At 34.5% G+C, this 24,031-nt stretch overlaps 1 protein-coding gene and 1 long non-coding RNA gene across 2 annotated transcripts in view; one reads left to right on the top strand and one right to left on the bottom strand.

Annotated features, from left to right (window-relative positions):
* LOC115213084 (neuronal PAS domain-containing protein 3-like) overlaps positions 1-24,031 on the top strand; it is a 357,535-nt gene that overhangs the window by 62,055 nt on the left and 271,449 nt on the right. The window lies entirely within an intron of this gene.
* On the bottom strand, positions 19,179-22,075 carry LOC118763914. Its single transcript, XR_004999674.1, has 3 exons — positions 21,639-22,075; positions 19,642-19,648; positions 19,179-19,190 (listed from the first exon to the last, which is right to left on the bottom strand). It is a non-coding gene; the product is annotated as an uncharacterized LOC118763914 (long non-coding RNA).

Below are 24,031 nucleotides of genomic sequence, written 5' to 3'. Positions count from 1 at the left end.
CACACAGATATTCAATATTCTTAAAGTAAGTCCAGAAAATGGATCCCAGTCAGTTTCAGTTATAAATATTCAATAGTTTTATCAAATGAATTACCTACCCATTGAATTAACTTGTACTGTTGAGCTTATCACAGGGTTGCTTGGTTGCTCATGTTCAGCTGGTTAATGTCTGAGCCATCATTGTTATAATGGATGGCTTTATTATAATTGCTACAGTGTACATGTGGAATGCAGAGGCATAGCCAGGTTCTAAAGTTAGGGGGAGTGAGCACATTGAAAAAAGGTACCGTAGCACATACCAAACAATTTTTAACTCGTTTTGCAAGATTCCTGATGTGGAATTATTTGTAGAAACAGATATTGATATATTTGGGTATGATATTATTTTTGCTAATTAACCATATGCATTACATACTTAGTCTTCACTTCTGCTTTATTATTATTCCTATTTAGGCATAGTATTTTTAACTAATTTCTCTTATATTACACAAAATATTTCATTAGTTGTAATAAACGTAACTGTATTCATTAATTTCATGTTTCAGCAACAATGTCGTTATGTATGAAACTTACAAATACTGATATAGATATGACATGAAGTAGATGAAACTCCACAATATCATCCAGTGGTGAGAGATTATGAAATGGGGGTTTGTTTATTTTGGTTCTTCAAGTGTCAGTGGCCACTGACATATCACAGGGGATTGATCAGACAGTTGAAAAATACAGGCAGTTGGTTAAATAAAGTAATGACTCCAGAAAGTTGTTTCAAAGGTATGGGAGTAAAAAAAAATGTGACTTGATTTTTATTGCACAAATGAACTAAAGAGATAAAGGAAGTTACTGAAAAGGTGCCAATTTTGAAAAATGTGCTCAGTGGTGGTGATCACTGCCCTTGCTCCCCTATTAGCCATGTTTCTAGCAGAATGTCATTGGCTGTGTGGATAATAGTTGAAGCTGACTCATAAACCTTTAATATTTATTACCACACATGATATTTGTGTTGGCTGTTTACAGTAAAAGGTGTTAATAATACAATTGCCAACTGATATATTGTGTTGGCTAATACACAACAAAAAATATTAATAAGATAATTGCCAACTGGCTTCTGTATAGTTTTTGTCTGCCCAGTTTCACTCACAAGGCTTAGGTCAACTCAAGGCTCTTGTAAAGATTTTAAACAGTGGAATTGAACCTGAATCCGCATAATTACAAAGCAAACTTGTAAACCACTCAGAAATGCAACATTGATAATTATCATTTAATATTTTGTATACACACTCATACACATACATTCATATATACAAACACATGCACACATATGCACATGCACACATACACAGAAAAAGAAAAACATATATATATAAGTTCAATATTCTGATTCATTTGTGATGAAATTTTAAACTATTTTCAGAACAATATTTCATTGCTATTTTGTAAGTTCAGCAACACAAGAGATGACTTATTTAACAGACTACACTAAAATATTTGTATTATATTGACACTGTCATTTGTCAAACCAGAATAACATGAAATATATTTGATGCTATTAACCTTTCTGAGTTTCATATATATATATATATATATATATATCAGAGTAGTACATTGCTATCCTGGTTGATAGTTGCTACAATGCATTATGTAGATATTTGGTGCATTGCTTTTGTTAACCAACTCAACAATATTAACAGGAAATGAAATAATAAGATAACTGGGTTACAACAGCAAGTGTGTCAGTGAGGTTTAATGCGATTAGCTCTGAATCTCTGAAACTAAGTTAGAGAGACACATGTGGCTGTTTGTATTATGACTGATCACTTGCATCATGCTGAAAAATCACTTGCTTCCCTTAGTCTTCATAGCAAAGCAGCATTCTGCAAATTGTTATCATTGGTGATAATCTTCATAACTGACAAAGCAGAAATAGCTTAGCAGTTCAGAACAGGATAGTTTTATTACCAAGATATAAACATTCAATTTAGACTTTGATGGAAACAATTTTATATTCTTCACTTCCATCGTTAACTACCTGAGTTTTCAACTAATGCTGGTCACTTTACATAGCAATTGACCTTAACTCTATGAAGATGTCTATCTTTGCAGGCATCAGTTGATCTCCAAAGAGTACATGAAGCCCAAGTAGATTGTTTGGGTGTTTATGGCAAGGAGATAAACTCACTATCTGTCCTGACAAACACTAACTATGTTGATGGATCACAGAAAAATTCGTCATGCAAATGGAAGCACTGAATGTGAAGAACTGCAGATACTAATAAAAGCCAGAATTAATAGCTTTAGGATTAAGGTATCTCTGAATAAATGGTCAATAAAGAAAACAAACTGAATATGCTCTGGCTACAACTGTGTTATACTTTTAGCTTATCATACATCTCTCTGCAAGAATGCTATAAAAGCAAATTCTAGCTGGCAAGAGATGGAAATGTCAGCAGAGCTATCGAATGTAAACTTAGGTTCTAAGTTTGAATCTTTAGGACAGTTCAGGATTAGCTCAGCAATTTGGAATCCCTAGCGTCATGTTTGTTTTCCATAAAGCCTAGTATAAATTCTTTTCTGCAGCTGTATTGAAAAATAACTATGTTTCTCATTGCTCACTATCAAACTTAGAGATAGTTATCCATAGCTATGATAGTCCTCTGCCCATATTAATGTATCAGATATCAATATATTCATATTGATGGACATTGGAACAGATATTCAATTGAAAGAAGTGACTCGTGAAATGAAAAATATAACTTGGAGATATTCTTAGGTACAAGCATGGCTGTGTAGTCAGTAGTTTGCTTCTCAACCACATGATTCCAAGTTCAATCCCATTGTGTGGCAACTTGGATAAGTGTCTTCTACTGCAGTCCTGGGCTGACTAAAACCTTGTGAGTGCATTTGGTGAAGGGAAATTGAAAGAAGCCTATTGTATTGTGTGTGTGTACATATATATATACATACATATATATACATACATATATATATATTTATATATATATATATATATATAATATATATATATATATATATAATATATATATATATAAAATATATTAGGGAGTATAACTCCAAACTTACAGGGAAAAGTTCAATTTAGTATAATTACTTATATTATATTTATCATTCATTTTATACTTTTTGAATAAAAGATATATATATATATATATATATATTATATATATATATATATATATATATTATATTAATTATATATATATTATTTGTTATTTATTTATTGGTTTATGTCTATCACTGTTTGAGTTGCATCATAGTGGTTTTATCTCTAATTCATATTTTATATATATATATATATATATATATATCATCATCATCATCATCATCATCATCGTTTAACGTCCGTTCTCCATGCTAGCATGGGTTGGATGGTTCGACCGGGGTTCTGGGAAGCCAGAAGGCTGCACCAGGCTCCAGTCTAATCTGGCAATGTTTCTACAGCTGGATGCCCTTCCTAACGCCAACCACTCCGTGAGTGTAGTGGGTGCTTTTTACGTGCCACTTGCACAGGTGCCAGGCGAGGCTGGCAACGACCACGGTCGGATTGGTGTATTTTATGTGCCACCGGCACGGAAGCCAGTCGAGGCGGTGCTGGCATCGGCCACGAGTCGGATAGTGCTTTTTACGTACCACCAGACCAGGGATCCTGGCTGGTTCAATTCGATTTCGATTTCGATTTCGCTTGCCCCAACATGTCTTCTCAACAGCAAAGGGGGTTGGCATGGGTGCAATATATATATATATATATATATATATATATATATAATATATATATATATATATATATATTATATATATATATATATATACACATATATATATATATATACATAAATACGAACACACTCGTGTGTGTGTGTATATACATGTGTGTGTGTATGTGTGTGTGCATTTTTGTATTTGTGTCTGTTCCCCACCACTGCTTTACAGCCAGTGTTGATTTGTTTACATGCCTCTACTTCATCACTTAAGCAAAGAAAATCAAAAACCTAAATATCAGGCTTTAAAAAATAAGTACTGGGTCCCATTCATTGAACTAAAATTTTCAAGGTAGTACTCCAGCATGGCAGCAGTCCAATGACTGAAACAAGTAAAAGATAAGATATCAACACTAGCAACATGCTAGAAATATTTCTGTCTGTTTTAATAAATATTAGAGAAGATGAATATTTGTTTAAAATAAATGGAAACAATGAGAAAAGACCAGAATTTGTAATAAGTTGAGCAAGTTTCTAAAAGCCTTTGTTTACAAGATGACAATAATATGTTGTGGAGTATCAGAAAATGTTTAAGTTAATTAATTATTTGATTATTTAATAGTTATAAAAATCAGTTAACTAAAACCTGACAAGCAGTTCATGACTGCTGATCTGGTGTAGTGTAGACATGCCTGTGTGGTTAACCCTGTGTTTTAATTTTGAGGTTCAGTTCCACTGTGCAGTGTCTTGAGTATGTGTCTTCAGCTAAGTCTTCTGAATAGATTTAGTAGTAGAGAGAAACTGAAGAGAGCTCATTGAATGCGTCTGTGTGTATGTTTGTAAGGGAGGTGAGGGTGCAAAAGTATGCATGCCTGTGTGTGTTTGTGTCTCTTCATCTTGATAGTGAATAATAGTTCTAAATAAAAATATTAGCATCATAGAGGTAATGTTATTCATCTCAAATCTACAATGATCACATGTCCAGCTATAAGGAATTATTACCTTCCTTAGAAACAAAGGCGGGTTGGTGACAGGAAAGGCATCCACCGGTCGAAATTCTGCCTCAATGAATTCCTTTGGCAAGCATGGGTCAGAAGGAATTCAGATATATATATATATATATGTATGTATATTGTTGTGATTAATAATATATTCTCATATATTCCATCTTCTGTTTTTCATTTGTTATATATATATTTATATATATATACAGATATAGATATATATATAAACAAACATACACACACATACACACATGCATCATCATGATCATCTTTTAACATCCATCTTTCATGCTGGATTGGCTTCATTAGTGAGATACTCTTCCTAGTGCCACCACCCACTATATCTATCTATCTCTCTATCTATCTATCTATCTATCTATCTATCTATCTATATATATATATATATATATATATATATATATATATATATATACCTATGTCAGGTCACTTGTACGTATGTATGTATTTATGTCACTTGTGAAGCTCTCATGGGTGCTTCTGGTAACATGGAACCCAGTACAACCTGTTGCATGGTTGGATTGTTGGTGATTAGACAGGCACCCCCACCAGGCTAGCCTAGTGAGGAGGGTTGCTAGAAACCCAGCAGGACTAAAGACAAGACCTATTAAAAGGTCAGATGAACCTAGTGCAAGTTCAACGACTATCTAGCAAAGCGCGCAGAAATTCCAGGATGGTGTCTCATGTGCTAGAAGACCACTGGGAGGGAGGTACCCCTTAGTTCTTGTTGAAGCATGTCTCTAGGAGAAGGCTACTCTGATATAAAACCAGATATGCAGGGAGTAGTATTGGACATTTTGGGCATCTTTTGCTAATGCTTGAGATCATGGCACTCCCACATCCCTGAGCCTGCAACTCATATTGGCACCAGACATCTTGCCTCAGCTTGTATCTGGATAATGTCAATAGAGTGGAGAGGGTCTACAAGGTGTCATGCAAGCCTTATTGCACCTAAAACTTTGCACAGGCATTGCTGACTTTTTCCCAGGCCTGACATGTTGGAAGCATATATTCAGTGACCTGCATGTAGGTGGCCCATGCTAGATATAAGTCATCTCCTTGTCACTCAAGACAGCGATGGAATTCAGTTGCTGCATGGGTGTCCATGGAGCTCTATTTGGGGAGGACACTGCTGACCTGGAGTCCAGGGAGATTCTAGAAAAGGTGAACCAAAAATTGCCTGTCTTACTCAATCTAGTCAGTTTAGTGTGACTGACAGATGCCCATTCTGCACTCGAAAAACAGAGAATCTGGTTGGAACTTGAATATTTCATGTTGGAATGTGCACACTCTGTTTGCTGTATAACATGAGTGACAGTGGGCCTGAAAGACACACTGCACTTATTGTTCATGAGTTGAACCATTACGACACTGATATAGCTGCCCTTTCAGAGACTTGTATAATAAAAGGTGATGGTCAGCTTGAGAAGGTAGGAAGTGGATACACCTTCTTTTGGGAGGGGAAATCAGAGGAGGAGCATAGAGAGGCTAGAGCTGGCTTTGTAGTTCGATCCGAAATCCTTAAGAAGTTGGAGGAACTTCCTGTTCCTATAAATGCTCATCTAATGACTCTGCATTTGCACCTGAAAGGTGAGCAGTTCGCTACTTTAATAAGTGCCTATGCACCTACTTTGACCAGTTGTGATGAAGATAAAACTAATTTCTATACCCAGCTGAGAGCCATGCTTAGGAAAATCCCCAATTCTGATAAAGTCATTCTACTGGGGATTTCAATGCCAGGGCTGGAACAGATAGGCAGACATGGAACTCTCTTGGACATTTTGGTATAGGGAAGATGAATAACAATGGTTTCATGCTTCTGGAACTTTGTGAGGAATACAGACTTTACATCGCAAGCACTCATTTTATGCACAGTGGTAATAACACAACAATATAGATGTACACAAGGTCTAAAGTTTGGCACTTGCTAGATTATGTCAACATTCACAAGTGTGACATCTATGATATTTGTAACGTCAAGTCCTTTCATGGTTTGGAGTGCTGGATGAAACCACAGCTTGGTGCAAGCAAAGTTCCGGACAATGATCTGAATGAAAGAAAGAAGAGGGCCAGTTGGCATTCCTCAGCATCTGAATATCAATAAGATATATGATGCTTTGGTGAGGAAAGAGCTTCAGAATCATTTATCCAGCATTGAAAATACTACAGCGTGGGAAGATTTTAAAGACCAGGTTTTTCAATGTGCTGTTACCAGACACAAAGACTGATTTGATGAAAATGATCCTGAAGTTCGGCAACTGCTGGTTGTAAAGCACCAAGCCCACAGTGTATTATTGCCCTCAGTAATTCCTCCACTGACAGTGTGTTGTAGAATGTTGATATGTGCCACAGGGTCTTTGTCATGAGACATGTTGAACTATGGCTGAAAGTATTCAGTCAGTCTGTTTGAAGTCACTCAGTTCTTATCAACTTATTTTTAGTATGGCAAGGCCTTTCCCATGGACTTCCTCCAATTGTTTTTAGTCTTTTTTTGAAATCTCTCAAGCTATCTCTGTCCATAGCACTTTGTGGTTCCTCTGTTATTTGTTTTCACCATCATGATTTTAGTAATTTTTGTAACAGTTTGTCATAGTCGACCTAGTGCTTCTAATTTCTAACACTCATTGGTTGGGGACTGATTTCTCTGAAGCAGCATTTTCAGTTCAGAAAGATTTGGTTCAATCTTGATATTTCCATTAGCTTACCAATGACAGTCTTAACCTTGTTATACATAACTTGTCAAATACACAATCACTCCAGGTCAGTTTTCATCTCTTCTTGCATCGTCAAGGGCTTCATTCATCACTTGTTCTAATTACACCTTGTCACTAGTAGCATGAAGAGTTTCTCTGTACCAAGCTTGACAAGTTTGGTAGGCAACTGTTGTGCTTCTGTTAAATGTTGAAAGTATCTTGAGATTTTAATAGTTGATGATTGGTGCAGTAGTTTTCACCATATATAAACTTTAGTGCTGTGACTGTCCAAGTTACCTTGCTGCAATTTAAGAATGAAATAAATCATATGCTTATTTTGGGGTTGATGTTTGAGCATGGTATTTATTGTTACTAGTTCAGACTCATTACACTGAAATAATGGAAATCCTCAATTGGCACTGCAGCCACTAAACCATGCTTGCTCATAACTATGGGCTAATGTCTATAACCTTTCCCTAATTTGATATTTAAATCTCCCATAAGCAGCAATTGTCTATGCAAAGTCTGTTGAATAATAAATGTGCCAGTTGGCTATAGAATACTTCCTTGCTTTCATGGTGATTTGTCGTAGATGGAGCATATACTGATTATAGTGGTATTACAGTTCTATGTTAATGGTAGTCTCATTATAATGATTGTGTCAAATACTGAGCCATGTATATCTGTGGATTTTGACACTTTGTCTTTCTGTATAGTGAATCCAACTCCTAATTTTCTGCAGCTGAAGAATATGTATTCTGTATGGCTGAAATGAATTAAATAAAAATTAATGTCCACATATATCTGTTGTATCAATGCTGAATTTTCATCATCATCATTTAGTGTCCATTCTCCATGCTGGTCTGGGTTAGACAGTCTGATTGGAACTGGTAAACTAGAGAGCTGCACCAGGCTCCAGTCTGGTTTGGCTTGGTTTCTACAGCTGGATGATTTTCTTAATGCCAACCACTCTAAGAGTGCAGTGGGTGCCTTTTTCATGTCACCAGTGTGGAGACACCTTTTACATGTCACCAGCCCTGGTCATGACTATAATTTTACTTGGCTTGACATGTCTTCTCAGGCACAGTAAATCACCTAAGGTCTTAATCACTTGTCATCACCTCTGTGAGACTCAACATCCACAGATCACTGCGTCCTATATTTTCCTGGGTCTACCTCTTCCAAAGGTTCCCTCCACAGTTAGAGATCAGCTCTTCTTTATGCAGCCGTCCTCATCCATATACATCACATGACCATACCAGCACAGTCTTCTCTCTTGCACATCATATCTGATGTCTCTTATACCCAATCTTTCTCTCAAGACACTTACACTCAGTTTTATGTACACATTAACATTGCACATCTAGCAAAGCATACTAGCTTCATTTTTTTTCTTATTAATATAATACAATTTTCAGTTCTATCTGATACTTTAACCCTTTAGCATTCAGAATATTCTATCAAATGTAATGCTTATTTATTGACATTTTTTTAATGACTCATGTATTATCTTGTAACTTAGAGATTTCAATGATGTGATTGATTATTTTTAGAATGACATTGTAGGTAGGTGAGAGAGACCAGATCCAACCAGTTTGAACATAAAACAAGTAGAATATTTGAGCCAGATATGGTCAGTTTAACTGTTAAAGAGTTAAAGTAAACTAGCGTCCTAACATTCCACTGGACTACCATCAGAAGTCTTTTGATTCTTGGCTGATTTTTCAAGATGTAGACATCCCTGAAAAATTGTAAATATTGTCTGATGGGTATATTCAACATGAAACCAAAAGTAACATTTTGAACAGTTATATATGATAACCAGAAATATATTGCTTGATGATATGTGTGTGTGTGTGTGTGTGTGTGTGTGTGTGTGTGTGTGTGTGTGTGAGTGTGTGTGTGTGTGTGTGTGTGTGTGTGTAATTCTTTTTGGGATGGAGGAACTCATTGGAAGATGGTTTAGCTGGCTAGAACCTTAGAGTCACTGTCAATGCTATTCTTGTTAGGCTGTTGCACTCGAGATCACTAGATTGTAAGTTCAATTCCCTGATTGGATGGCAAGTTGTATTCTTGAGCAAAACACTTCATTTCACGATGCTTCAGTCCCCCTTTTGATCAGTGGGTGGCATCATTTGAAGGCTAAAACATCTGATAGTCTGGTCGGTCATGTGATCACATGATATATTTATATATATATATGTATGTATCTGTGTAGGTATATATATACATATATATATACATATTTATATATATATATATATATATATATATATATATATATATATATATATACACACACATATATATATATATATCATCATCATCATCATGATATACACATACACACACACACATATATATAGTGATATTTTGAAATTGTTTAATACATGTTTTAGGCTTGTAGATGACTTAAATGCATTATACACATGTATGCACACACACACACACACACACACACACACACACATCACACACACAAACAGCAACAAAAATAAAGAAAAAACAGAAGGCAATAAAGAAAACACACACACACTCATACACATACACACACACACATACTCACACACATACACACACATATATATGTGTGGAATTAGGACCAGTTTTAAGTCATTTAAACAGATTTGTCCAAATTGGGTCAAGAGAGGGTCCCATACACATGCTTGAACAGAGGATGTTATGATGAATTTTTAATATATCAAACCCTCAATGCCTTATGGCCCGAATTGGTGTACTGTACAAAGCATAAAACATCAATCTTCAGCTTTTGTAGTGCAGAGGGGCCCACTGCCAATTCTCTAATAGAGCCCTGCACTTCCTTATGCCAACCCTGTGTGGGAGTCCACATAGTTTCTGTCTGCTGAATTCACTCACAAGGCATTGGTCAGCTCAGGGCTAAAGAGGAAGATACTTATGCAAGGTGTCACATGGTGAGACTGAACTGAAACTACTTTTTAATTACTCAGCCATGCCTGAAGAAAAAGTAACAGAATAAAAGTTGGAAAATTTAGAGAAAAATGTGAGGTGATATGGTTCTCTTGTACCACCGGCACAATACAAAAATCAATAAAAGAGAATGACAATTTGATTGAGATGGATGAATAACTTGGGACAGAGAGAGAGAAAGAGAGATAGACAACAATGTAACAGTATAGGCAGGAAGGAAGAAAGAAAGAATGAAGGAAACAAAGATTTGTTGATGGTTGATACATTGACAAACAGACAGACAGACATAGATAGATATATAGAGTAACAGACAGGCAGACAGAAAGAAAAAAAGCTAGATGGATACATACATACATACTTACATTCATACATACATACATACATACATACATACATACATACATACATACATACATACATACATACATAGAATGATAGATAGATCAGCAGGTAGCTAGGTAAATAAAGTGATAGGCAGAGACAGACAGACAGATGGGCAGACATATCTGTATATAAGTAGGTAGCTAGGTTGATAGGCAGGTAAGTACATAGGTAAGTAGGTTGAGGTAGGTAGGTAGGCTGCTAGATAAGTAGATAAAAGAGTTAATAACTCGATAGAAATTTTTCAAAAGTGCTCGGAATGAGTGATATGATTAGGACTTAAAGAACCCAATAGATTTAGTAGAAAAACTAAATTTTTTAGTTTAAAGATGTAGAGTGTTAAATATACATCCATTTAAAATGAAATGTATCCAGCTGATAATGTATATTTTGTTGATATTATATTTATGTATTCATTTTTTGTTTTGAGATTGTCTATGTATATAGACTGATATGTGAATGTATTTTATAGGTCTAAATTGGCATACCAAACTGAACGTTTTTGATATAATAAAGGAAAAACAAACAAAAAGAATGGGGAAGAGAGAAAACAAAAGACTGAGTTTCTGAAGAATTGCTTAAATATATAGAGATTGTTAGTTTTGAAAGCATACTTATATACAATACATGCATATGCACAGAGGGAGAAAGACACATATGCATAACACAAGCACACATATGCATACATACACATACGCACACAAAAATACATACATACATACATATACATATAGATTATGTTTATATATGATACGTATGTTTATATATTCAAATATCATTATCATCATTTTACTGTTATTTTCCATGTTGGCATGGGTGAGACACACACACACCCACACATACACACACACACACACAAACACACACAAACACACACACACACACAAACATAAACACACACACATATAAACACACATATATATATATATATGCACAAATGTATATACATAAACACACACATATATAAATATGCAGATATGTATGTAGCAATTCATAAATATATTTATATACATGTGTGTATATATATTGTATATATAAATATAAATATATATATATATATATATATATATGCTTGTATGTATGTACACACACATACAAGTAACCGATAATGAATAAAATATAATGCAGTAGGGCTTATCTGGTGTGATATGTGTGGTGGGGGTTACTTGTGTATTTGTGCTTGTGTATGTGTGTGTGTGTGCGTGTGTGTGTGTGTGTGTGTGTGTTTATGCTTGTGTTTGTGTAATTGATTTTTATATAAAAAAAAAGTTCATATTAGCTTATTTAACAAACAAACAAACAAGCAAAATATACAAACAAGATTGTATCCTTTGAAAGAAACATAAACATAAATATACATATATATATATATATACATATATATATATATATATATATAGGTGGATAGATGATCAGTGATAGAAAGTGAGACATTGGTAACGGCCAGCTACTGATGCCAGCTGCAAGTGAGCACACCTTCCATTCCTTCCATTCCATATCTAAGCTATTCAGAACTAGAGTCAACACAGCAGTTGGTTATGTCAGTCAATTAAGTAGAGAAATGTTCCTGATGCGCTCACCAGTAGTCTCTTTTCGTCAATAGTACAGTGGAGCAACTGCAGAGGCCGCTAACATCGGAAAGAAATAATGCTGCCAAAATTAGTGATGGCAGTTGTGTGTTTTGCTTGTGTGTCATCACTCTGTTCAGTGACAGCTGTAACGGAAGGAGATAGCAATAATGAAAGGCATTCACCTTTAGCAATATATTGCACTAATTGTTGCAGACAAACTGCAGTGCCAAAAAACGTTATCCTCCGAAACGAGGCAATTTTTTTTTATTTCTTTATATAAAGCTTAAATTAATCTTCTTTCTGCACACAAAAATAAGCATGCATGTATGTATGTATATGTGCATATATATATATATATATGTACATAGTACATATATGAATAACTATATTCACAGAGTATATCATATACATGAAACTGACAAACATATTTTGCTGTGAGTTATAACATGCAAACACTCACACACACACACACACACATCCATCTACTTGGCAGTGTGGATAAAAATTTCACTTTCAGATCACATGGTTCTGGGTTCTGTCTCATCACATAGTATCTTGTACAATCGTCTACTGACCAAAACCGTCTCAGAAGATTTGGTAGACAGAAATTGAAAGAACTCCTTCCAATATGCATGTATACATATTTACATGTATGTACATATATATATATATATTTATATATAATTAAAGTGCAGTCAGACAGAGTTGTTTGTTTCCAATTCTCTGTGTAAAACATGATCAGTATGTTTGTTACTCAACTGATTGGGAAACTATGAGGGTTGGCATCAGGAAGGGCTTCCAGTCATGGCCAAAGGTTATGACTTGATTACTATAGGTCTCTCATTATATAATCAATATGATAGTATTATTGCTCTGTTCCATTGTTTTCATTTGTCACTCATGTTATTGGAACAGCTGTAAACTGTGGAATAAATGTGCTACCAACAACTGCATTCTTCACATGATATATATATATATGTGTGTGTGTGTGTGTATGTATGTATGTATGTATGTACTGTATGTGTAACAGTAGATATATCAGTGTCCCTTTGTTTTGACATCTTGTGATAGTCTTAGATGAGTATCTTTTTTCATGCAGTCAACGTCATTTATTTCCAATATTCTCCAAAAACATGTCTGGCCATGAGGAAATATTGCCTTGCTTGGAATGAGGTATGGTTTGGTGATCGGAATGGCATCTAACCACAGAAAATCTACTTGAATAAAATCCGTCAGATCTATGCAAGTATAGAAAGTGGATGTTATAATGAAAATGGTGGTAATGGTAATGGTTTACACACATACACACGTGTATGTGTGTGTATATATATATATATGTACATATACATACACATACACACATATTGATTAAAAATAGTTATGCCCAGTCTGTGGGGTTACCCAGGGTACATATATATATATATACACACACACATTTGTGTATGTGTGTTTGAATATGTTTATATGTATACAAGTGTTTGTGTGTGCATAGATGTGTAAGTGTGTATGTCTGTATAATGAGACCCTACTAAGGTCAATACTCAACCTGCAAATTTTGCCTGAAGGAGGCACTTCACATATATATATATATATATATATATATATATATATATATATAGTGAAGACACATGGCTTTGTGGTTAGGGCATTCAGCTCATGATTGTAAGGTCGTGAGCTCAATTCTTAGCGACACATTGTGTCCTTCAGCAAGACACTTTATTTCACATTGCTCCAGTCCACTCAGCTAGTAAAAATGAGTAGTACTTATACTCTGTGTTACACTGAATCGCCCTGAGAACTACATTAATGATACATGTGTCTATGGAGTGCTCAGTCACTTGCATGTTAATTTGACAAGCAAGCTGTTCTGTTGATCATATCAGTTGGGACCCTCATCATTGTAACCGATGGAGTGCTCCTTTTATATATATACATATACTAATTAAAGATAGTTAAGGTCAATCTTTGGGTTTACCCAGAGTTTCATGTCCATAAAGTGCTTAGCTTTACAGCATTCTTCAGACCCTAAGCTGTAAAGCTAAGTGTTTTATAGACGTTAAACCCTGGGTAACCTTGAATACCAGCTATAACTATCTTTATCTAATTACTCTACTGCTCTATAACTTAGAGTGTGTTTCTCTTTCAGATATATGATTTGCTCACAATATATATATATATATGTATATCATCATCATCATCATCATTGTTTAATGTCCACCGCCTTCCAAGCTGGCATGGTTGGGATAGTTTGACAGAAGCCTGCACCAGACTTCTATGACTGTTTTGGCAGAATTTTTATACCTGGATGCCCTTCCTAACACCAACCACTCAGCAGAGTGGACTTCAGGCTTTTTACATGGCACAAGCACAGGCACAGTCAGTTCTGGCAAGGTTTTTACAGCTGGATACCCTTACAAATACCAACCACTTTACAGTGTGGACAGGGTGCTTTTTAAGTGGCACCTGCACTGACAGGGTCACCAACTACCATTTATACTCAACAGATTTCTACAGTTTCCATCTACCAAATTCACTTACACGGCTTTGGTCGGCCTGGAGCTACTGTAGAAGATACGTGCCCAAGGTGCCATGCAGTGGAAGTGAACCTGAAAGCACATTGCTGCAAAGCAAGCTCCTTACTCACACAACTATAACAAAAACACATTTTAATCTCTAAGACCAAAACTGTTATTTAACATAAGTGAAATACCTGTACTAATTGATCATCAGATACTAATTGATCACGGGCAGAAATAGATAATCTCTCAGTTCTCCCACCTTTGACATGGCAGCATATCCTGATTGGAAAGCCAAAAGACAAGAGGGCTACACCAGCACTAACCTGGTATTTATTACAGCTTAAGTATTATAACTTGAGCAATGTGAAGTGAAGTGCTTGGCTCAACAGCACAATGTAACACTCCATCCAGAAATTCAGACATTGACCTTATGACTATAAACTGAACATCCTAGCCACTATACTATAAGTCTTTACTTCCATCAGGTACCAAAAGCTGTTTTGTCCTTCCATGCCTTGTGGGTGAATTTGGTAGACAGAAATTACATGTGAGCCTGTTGTGTATATCATCGTCATTTTAATCCGCTGTTTTCCTATGTTTTCATGGATTGGACGGAATTTTGCTGAGGCAGATTTTCTTTATACAGCTGGATGCCCTTCCTGTAACCAACCCTCACCTGCTTTCAAGTAAAGTAATTTATTCCCATGACCAGACATCTCTTCACAGAATATTGTGAAATGAAGAACACTGCTTTCATGACAATGACATTTGTTTAAAACTATCATGTTATATCAAAGCAAGGAGACAGTAATCCCACACACACATTCAACAGGCTTCTTTCAGTTTCCATCTATGAAATACATTCACAAGGCATTGGTTGGCACAGGGCAAAAGGAGAAGATACTTGCCCAAGGTGCCTTGCAGTGGGACTGAACTCAGAACCATGTGGTTGGGAAGCAAACATCTTATTACACAGCCACACCTACACCCATGTGTGTATGTGTGTGTGTGTCTGCGTGTGTCTACATGTGTGTGTGTGTGTGTGTGTATGTGTGTACATGTCTTTGTGTCTGTGTTTGTGACCACATCACCACCACATGACAACTTGTGTTGGTTTGTTCTGGTCTCTTTAACTTAGCAGTTCAGTAAAAGTGGCTAATAGAATAAGAACCAGACTTATAGATAACTACTGAAGGTGATCTGTTTGACAAAATCATTTCAAAGTGATGCCCCAGTATGATTGCAGTTCAATGACTGAAAGAAATAAGAGATAAAAAATACATGCAAAATTTGTGACCTTGTGCTTGTGTCAGAAATCACTATTTCATTGTTATCAGAAACATATATAATAATAGATAATTTAGATATTGTAGCTGGACAGGAATATACACGTATGACCTACATAAATGATGCTTCCACATTTTTTGTTTGAGTAGTTTAATATCAAATTTTTAATATTGTTATTTACTTCTTTTCTTTCTACATTATCTGTTTTAATGATGTCTACTTTTCTTTTTCTTTTTTTTTTTAGTGAGAATGTTTATATGTGTGAATAAATGATAGGAAGTATGAATGAAAGACAAGAGGTGTGTGGGTGAATAAGTTTGTCTGAGCATGTATGTTTTGTTGGCAGTAATATAAGATGTTATAGATAAATTGGTGTGATGGTACTATACTTCAATAGCTATGCCACATCACCTGTTGTCAGAGCCTGATGGACCAGCAGAGAATTGAGCTCCACTGAACGATTCTAAAGATCTTTAACATGAATACAATAACAGTTCTCTTCTCTGTTACTCTGGTGCTTGCCTAAGTCATTAGGCTATGGCATGCTGGAGCACTGCCTTAAAGGGTTTTAGTGAAAGAAATCAACCCAAGACTTTTTGAGCAATGCTCTTCTTCAGAAACAGCAGAGAGAGGAAAATCTAATAGGAAAGGAAGCTGCTCACAAACTGGTTATTTTATCACTCTGCTCTGGAAAATGAAAAGTTAAATTGATTAGGACAGAAAATGAACTAAAGACATTTTCAAAGGTGATGCAATGACTAAAGTATCCTTGTCATCTTTTTACCATACAAGATAGCAAACTGGCTGAGTCATTAAAGTATAGGGCAAAACATCTTGTAGTGTTTGCTCTAAGTTTAAATCCCAATGAGCTCAATTTTGCTTTTTATCTTTTTGAGTTATACAGACTGGTGGATTAACAGAATTGTAAAGAAGTCTGATGAGATGTTTTGTGGTATTTGTTCCAGCTGTTTGTTCTTGGTTAGTAGACTTAATCCATCATCACCTTAAAACCACTGTCTTAGTCACTGGGTGCCTTTATCAGAGTTCAATCTGTTAGAAGCATTCAGTTTAGGTCTCCATTGTGATGACAACTTTCTCCCTTCATTCAATCAAACTCGGAAAGCCTGAAAAACTAAAAGCAGAGTCAAAGATGCTGTCCTTCTCTTTCATTTTCATTGAGTAATCACAACTCTGGTTCTATGGACATGTGATTTAAATGCCACTGGAAAGAACTATAAGATGGATTTTCTTCTAGCTGAGCCAGCCAGCAAGAGACCTAGAAGTAGATCAAGAATAAGATTGTTGAATAATATCCATAGTCTCAGTTGTTCATGCTTGAGAGTCTAGTAGAAAGTTTCATAATGGTTGCTTCTGATAGGATCCTATGGAAGAGGTACCTCAAGACTCTAAAACCCATGACCTTCCAAAGAAAATCTGGTGGAGAAGATGGTTGGGTGGATAAATTAAATAAAATTTTAGTCTGAATATTTTTTTTTTTTTGGAAGTAAACAAAAACATTTAAGCGACCAAAAATTAGATTCCAACAGTGATTCTTTATTTCTTTTCAAAGCAAATCAGGGATTTTTTTTTTGCTGTTTTAATTTTTTAAAATTTCTTTTACACCAAATTATAAGATTGATTTTTTTGGACTACCTAAGCAAATTGTAATGAATAGACTGTCAGTTTCTAAAAGAATTTAATTAAATTTAATGATAGTTCAGATCTGTCTTTGTTAAAGTATAAAATAGAAGCAACAATGATATTTATGCAAAACAAAAGGTAATTTATCATTTAAAGGATGTATTGTATCATTTGGCCTTTGATAGAACTGATTATGATTCAAATTAAAGTCTAGTATTTTCTTTTATCATTTTTCAGCGAATTGTTAAAACTCAGATATCATTTAAATATACCAACTGTACAATCAGCCACATACTACACTGAGTAATAATAGCTATTACAGGAAGAACTATAGGATTCTGCCTAAACACTTTTGGCAGCAACTATAAATTCATTATAAGTTGGCTGCTGCTTTCAGAGAAGAGGTTTGGGTATTTCTTAAAATCCCATTGCCGAATAATCACTGCATAATATATTGGCTACTAAACTTGCTGAGCTGGCAATAAATAATTGCTATCCATTTATGTTTGATAATTATTGCATTTCCAGCTTTATGTGAAATATGACAACAAAGATCACCATGTATAGATTCACTGTTGGAAAAGCCTCAGCTACTCAGTTTAACAGCATAGTAAGGAATTACCTTTAATTAATTAATCAAAAGTCAATATGTCACCTTCAAATACTAATTTTATTATATTAACGTCATTAAAGGGAATAAATTGAAAAAAATCTTAAACTGAGCATATTGACTGTTAAGATGGTGAAGTTCAGATGGTGCACTGTTGGACAATGATAATGCGTTCTAATCATACTACAGTCATTGAGTTATGCTCTAAGACAAGGCACTTAATCTTGCTTACCTTATTTTTCAAAAAGTAAAAATCAAATCAAAACAAATGTATTTCACATTTGGCAGTTGTAAGTGAATTTATCATTTAAAACACTGGTTCCCAAACATCTATTTCCTATGGACCCCTTTGATTCCTATTTTGCTCAGGTGGAACCTCATAGCTATTTGATGTTTAAAAAATGTTCAGTTAGATTTTTATAATTACATATTATTAGGAATTGCATAAAAATGTTGTTAAAATATTTTGTGTACTGTTGGAGTATGAGCATTTTATTGCACATAAATTTTAACAACAAAATCTTATATGGACCCCCACTGATTTAAAGGAAATACTCATAGAAAAACATCTTACTTTTGCAAGTTTGAGAAAACTGGTTCAAATAGTATTTTTAAAAAAAGGCAAGAAAAATGGGTTGGATTTCAGGAAATATCTCTTCCCTTAGGAAAATACCAGCTTTTAAGAAACAACAGAATGTTGCCTTTTAGAAGTTGGCAATATACTTCCACAAGTTATAGTAAAAGTCTTGCTGTGACAGTCATTCTTAAAGTGACAGATACTGGTCACTTAACTTTTTAACACTTGCACTGGTTATATCCAGCCTAAATGTTCCACCTCTTCTATGTTCAAACAGACCAGCTCTAATCTCTCATACTAACCCTCCTATATTATTCTAAAATTAAACAATCACATCATCAAAATCTCAAAGCTATGAGATAATGCATGGCTAATTCAAAATAATATGAATAAAGAAACATTACATTTGACACAGTAATTTTAATCATCAAGAGTTAAAACTTGAACATTATAAGTTACTTGATACGGGACTGTGTGTTGAAGTTGAAATAATTAAATCATGGGAGAGTCATTTGAGCCACCTAAGAACACACATTACCTTCACTTTTCAGATATTAATATATCAAAAAAATATTTAAGGCAACAAGCTGGCAGAATTGTAATCACACTGGTCAAAATGCTTAGCAGCATTTCATCCATCTTTACTTTCTAAGTTCAAATTCCACTGAGGTCAACTTTCATCCTTTCATGGTCAATAAAATAAATATCAGTTGAGCACTGGGGTTGAGCACTTATCCCCGCCCCTGAACTTGCAGGCTTTGTACCAAAATTTGAAACCAATTCAAAACCAATATATCAAAAATTTATCAAAAATATCAAAATTTTCATGCATTTCTGCACTCTGGTTATAAACACAGTCCTATCCACTGAGATGCAGTGGAATTGTATAAGTACTGTGGAACTGTGACAGTTATGAGGTTTGTAGAAGCATGAAGTAATTTTGGAATATTGAGAAATAAACTAAAATTGAATATAACAGTTTTTTGTGTTCTTAGGTCATTTAAATAGTTCTGTGATTTTCTTGTAATTAAAGCTGAGTTAGTAGCCAGTATCTAGCTATATAATGTATCCTGGCACTACTGGTAGCAGAAGCTATTATGAACAAAGCCTAGTAACATTAAAATAAATACAAAACTATTTTCTGTTTTCAAATCCATAAATGAAAAACTAAACAGGATTGAATGAATAGTAAGAAAGAAATTATTGTTCTTTATTAGTAATGGCTATTGTACTATCTACTTTTAGCTTTTAGTTTTCACTTATTTCAGTCATTGGAATGCAGCCATAAAGGGGTTTTTAGTTGAGTAAATCAACTCAGTATTAGTTCTTTAAAACTGGTATTTATTTTATCAGTCTTTTTTTACTGAGTTATGGAGATATAAACAAATCAACACCAGTTGTCAAACAGTTTGTGGGATATACACAAGAACAAATACACTTATTCTGGCGTTACTAGCCTTTATTCATAATAGTTTCTGGTACCAGTAGTGCTAGGATACATACGAGTACATACATATATATATATATATACCGTATGTATATACACAATGGGTTTCTTTCAGTTTCCATTTACCAGACCCACTCACAAGGCTTTGATTGGCCTGGAGTTATAGTGGAAGGCACTTGCCCAAGGTGCCATGCAGTGGGACTGAACCCAGAACCATGAGGTTGCAAAGCAAGCTTTCTAATTTCACAGCCATGCCTACTTATGAAAAATGTCCATATTCTTTGTCACAGTCTTAATATTCCACATTTTTCTCTCAACAATCTCTCAAAGAAGTATTAAAATGGGCACAGTTAAGGCAGAGTGGTTAACAAGTTTGTTATGCAACTTTATGCTTTCAGGTTCAACTCCAGTGTGCAGTGCTTTTAAGTAATGTGACTAAAGTTTTATGAGTGGAACTTAGATGGAAACTGTGTAGATGGATGCCTGTTGCAGGGTTCTACTTTTTGGTGAGGTGGTAGACTTAATTTATCACAGCCTGATCCTTAGAGACCTTCAATGGAAACCATTCTGTTGCAAGCATTCAGACCAGATCTCCAGTCTGAGGATAACTTTCACTGTCCCCTACACCACCTTCTGACTAAATTTTCTTTTAACCAAAACTATAAGTAGCCCAGTCCTCTCCTGTCTCCCTCCTATTACAGCAGTAATTTTGTATATACACTCTATAAAATTTTTTAGTTATCTTGCTTTTTACAATTTTTCCTACCTAATTTGATGGTGTTGGCTTCAGAAATGCCACCAGAAATTTTCTATCACATCAAGTTTTTTGTTAAACAGGAATTCATTTTTTTACCAAAAAACATCAATTTTTCCATTAAATGCAAGACTGAAATAAGAAACTAACACAAACCAAGTAGTAGTTTTTATTGTTTAGCATATATTACACAAAATGTTTAATTACGCATCTTAGAATAAATATTTCTGTCAAATTGGAGTTTGAACTACTCAAGGAATGAACAGTCTCTTTGTTGCTTTATGTGAATAAATTGCATCATGACAGTCTCTTTGCAGTGATCAGCAGTAGACAGCACCATGTTGGTGTTCCACTTGCCTTGATACCTATTCCCCATGTTCTTGATGTCTTGGTAGAATCTTTTTCTTTGCTTGTCACTATTACCATAGGGTTTTCAAGAAAGTAGTCCAGATGACTGTGCAGGAAATACACATTTATACTCATGTTGCAGCCCAATGCTCGAAAACTAGTTAACAGAGTCTGCACAAGATCTTCATAATTTGATGGCTTCCTGTTTCTCAGGAAATCAGATACAACTGCAACAAAAGCATTCCATGCTTCTTTTTCAATGCCAGACATGGTCTCCAAAAATAGCTCATTCTGTGATTGGCACCTAATATATGGACCATCAAACACTTCAACCTTATTTTTCTCACAAGACAAAACTGGAAACTTTCTGCTTAAGTCACTGCCTCAGTGTTTCAACACATATAGCACACTATATGGGATGCCCAAGCTTTGTCTTGTCACCCAGTTCCATGCTAAAATAAGTAAGGAAGTAAGGTAAGCTTTCTTCACAAAATCTGTGATTTTGTTTCACTGCCTAATCCAGAAATAAGCAGAAGACATCGGGACTGTTTTTACATTCTCTTCTATCACAATTGGCCATATTTTAGAAATATAAAACATGTTCAAGCCAGTTGTCAGCTGGGAAAGCATTTTCAGATTAGTCAACAGTTATAAGGTAAGCAGATGCAGATTTGTGATGGCAGAGTTCCATAAAGAGCATACATACCATGAAGTTCTTCTTACAGCTCTTTGACTATGCTTAATGAAAAGTGACCTTGACTTATGTGACCTCACAATCAAAACATCAAGGACACATTCAAAATACCAATTTTCATAAGAGACAGTTAAAAGTTCAACAAAACACGTCTCATTTAGTTTGCAATGATAGTCACACTAAATTAAGCAAATTGTGGGGATATCTGCAGATAAATTCTGCAAACATGAGTCGTATGGTGTCAAGGGCTGCAAAAGATATGTTGTTTCTAAACATTTAATTGTATAAAGGACATTTCTTTCATCATCATGGCATTTGAAACTGGTTAGGTTGAAAATACTGAAAGTTGCTCAAGTTTGATACTTTTTATTTACTAAAGATACTTAAATCAACATTTGTTTTCACTTTTGTTGTTGAATTTACTTCAAATGACATAGAAAAACTGTTTTCAAAATTATGCCAAAATTATACATGGGTTCGCATTTGATGAAGTCAAATCTATCCTTAGAAATGGTGACAATACCAGAAATGTTGAAAAATGGACATCTTAGTTTGTGAAAAATCTTGACACGATAGAGCAAAATGGATTTCATTTTTGAAATCAGCACCTTTGAATTAGTAGGAAACATGTCGCCAACATCAGACAACAAAAACCCTGTTCCCCTGTGTTATGGATCAAAGCTTTCATGTTTTACTATCAATTTTTTTATTCCATTCTTTTTAATAAGCAGTTTTACAGTCAACCATAGTTAACTGTACAGATGATGTCTCTGAGTAATTAAGTCTCTAAAATATACTAATTTACATGCCTACCTAAATACAACTATTCATTCCAGTAGAGGCAAATGAGAACATTTGATGCATTTCTACATTGTGCATCATCAATAATGAATACTTAATATATTTTTTCTTACAAATTCATCGTAAGTACAACTTCATACGTTCATTCATATTTGTACCACTTGCAAAAAGTGCAACTTCAGGCAAAAGTTGATATTTAAACTCTACCTTTTCTGTATATTGTTTATATAAGTACTATGAACTTAGTATCCTCTAACTTGCTGTACTAAATATAAAAAGAAAATGGAATTGTCATGTCTAACATTTATAGCTGAGATAACATCATTACAAAAAAACAAAAATCCCACTGATATATTTAGATATAAACTTTAATATTCAGACTCCTTATCGTGAAAACACATAACTATACTACAATAAAATGCTTTATTACACTTATCAACATTTTATGATATTAATAAACAAACTCTGGTTTCTTAGTACCTACTTCGATAGAACAGACGTGACAATGTCTCATACCTACATTCATACATACTTACATGCATATCGGTAATCAACATTTGTTGTTTTATTCTGTGGATTTCTTTATCTACTGTTTCATTTGTGGAAGAGAATCTAAACAACATGAGATAAGAAATCCACAAAACACAGTAATTAACAATGGATATTTAAAAAGACTAAACTACTGATGAACTATTATATATGTGTATATATAATTGTACATATTTATATATATGTAAGTATGTCTGTCTGTCTGTCTGTCTTTCTGTCTGTCTATATATATGTATATTGATGCTGATTTGAATAGAGCATTTAGTTCTATCTTTTAATGAACAAAATAGCAAAGAACATAATTTGACTGATATTACAAATCATAACAGGAATAGTTAATCTCTGTTGATGACTTATGCATGATTAATATGACAATATATGTTAGAACTGAACTACACCAAGGAGATAAGTTTTTTTCTCACATTTTCGTTATTTTAAGATTTCTCTATAGTTGCAGGCATGGTTGTATGGT

Source organism: Octopus sinensis, linkage group LG6 (assembly GCF_006345805.1).
Source record: "Octopus sinensis linkage group LG6, ASM634580v1, whole genome shotgun sequence".
NCBI classification, from domain to species: Eukaryota; Metazoa; Mollusca; class Cephalopoda; order Octopoda; family Octopodidae; genus Octopus; species Octopus sinensis.
This window is presented reverse-complemented; position numbering and strand designations above follow the sequence as displayed.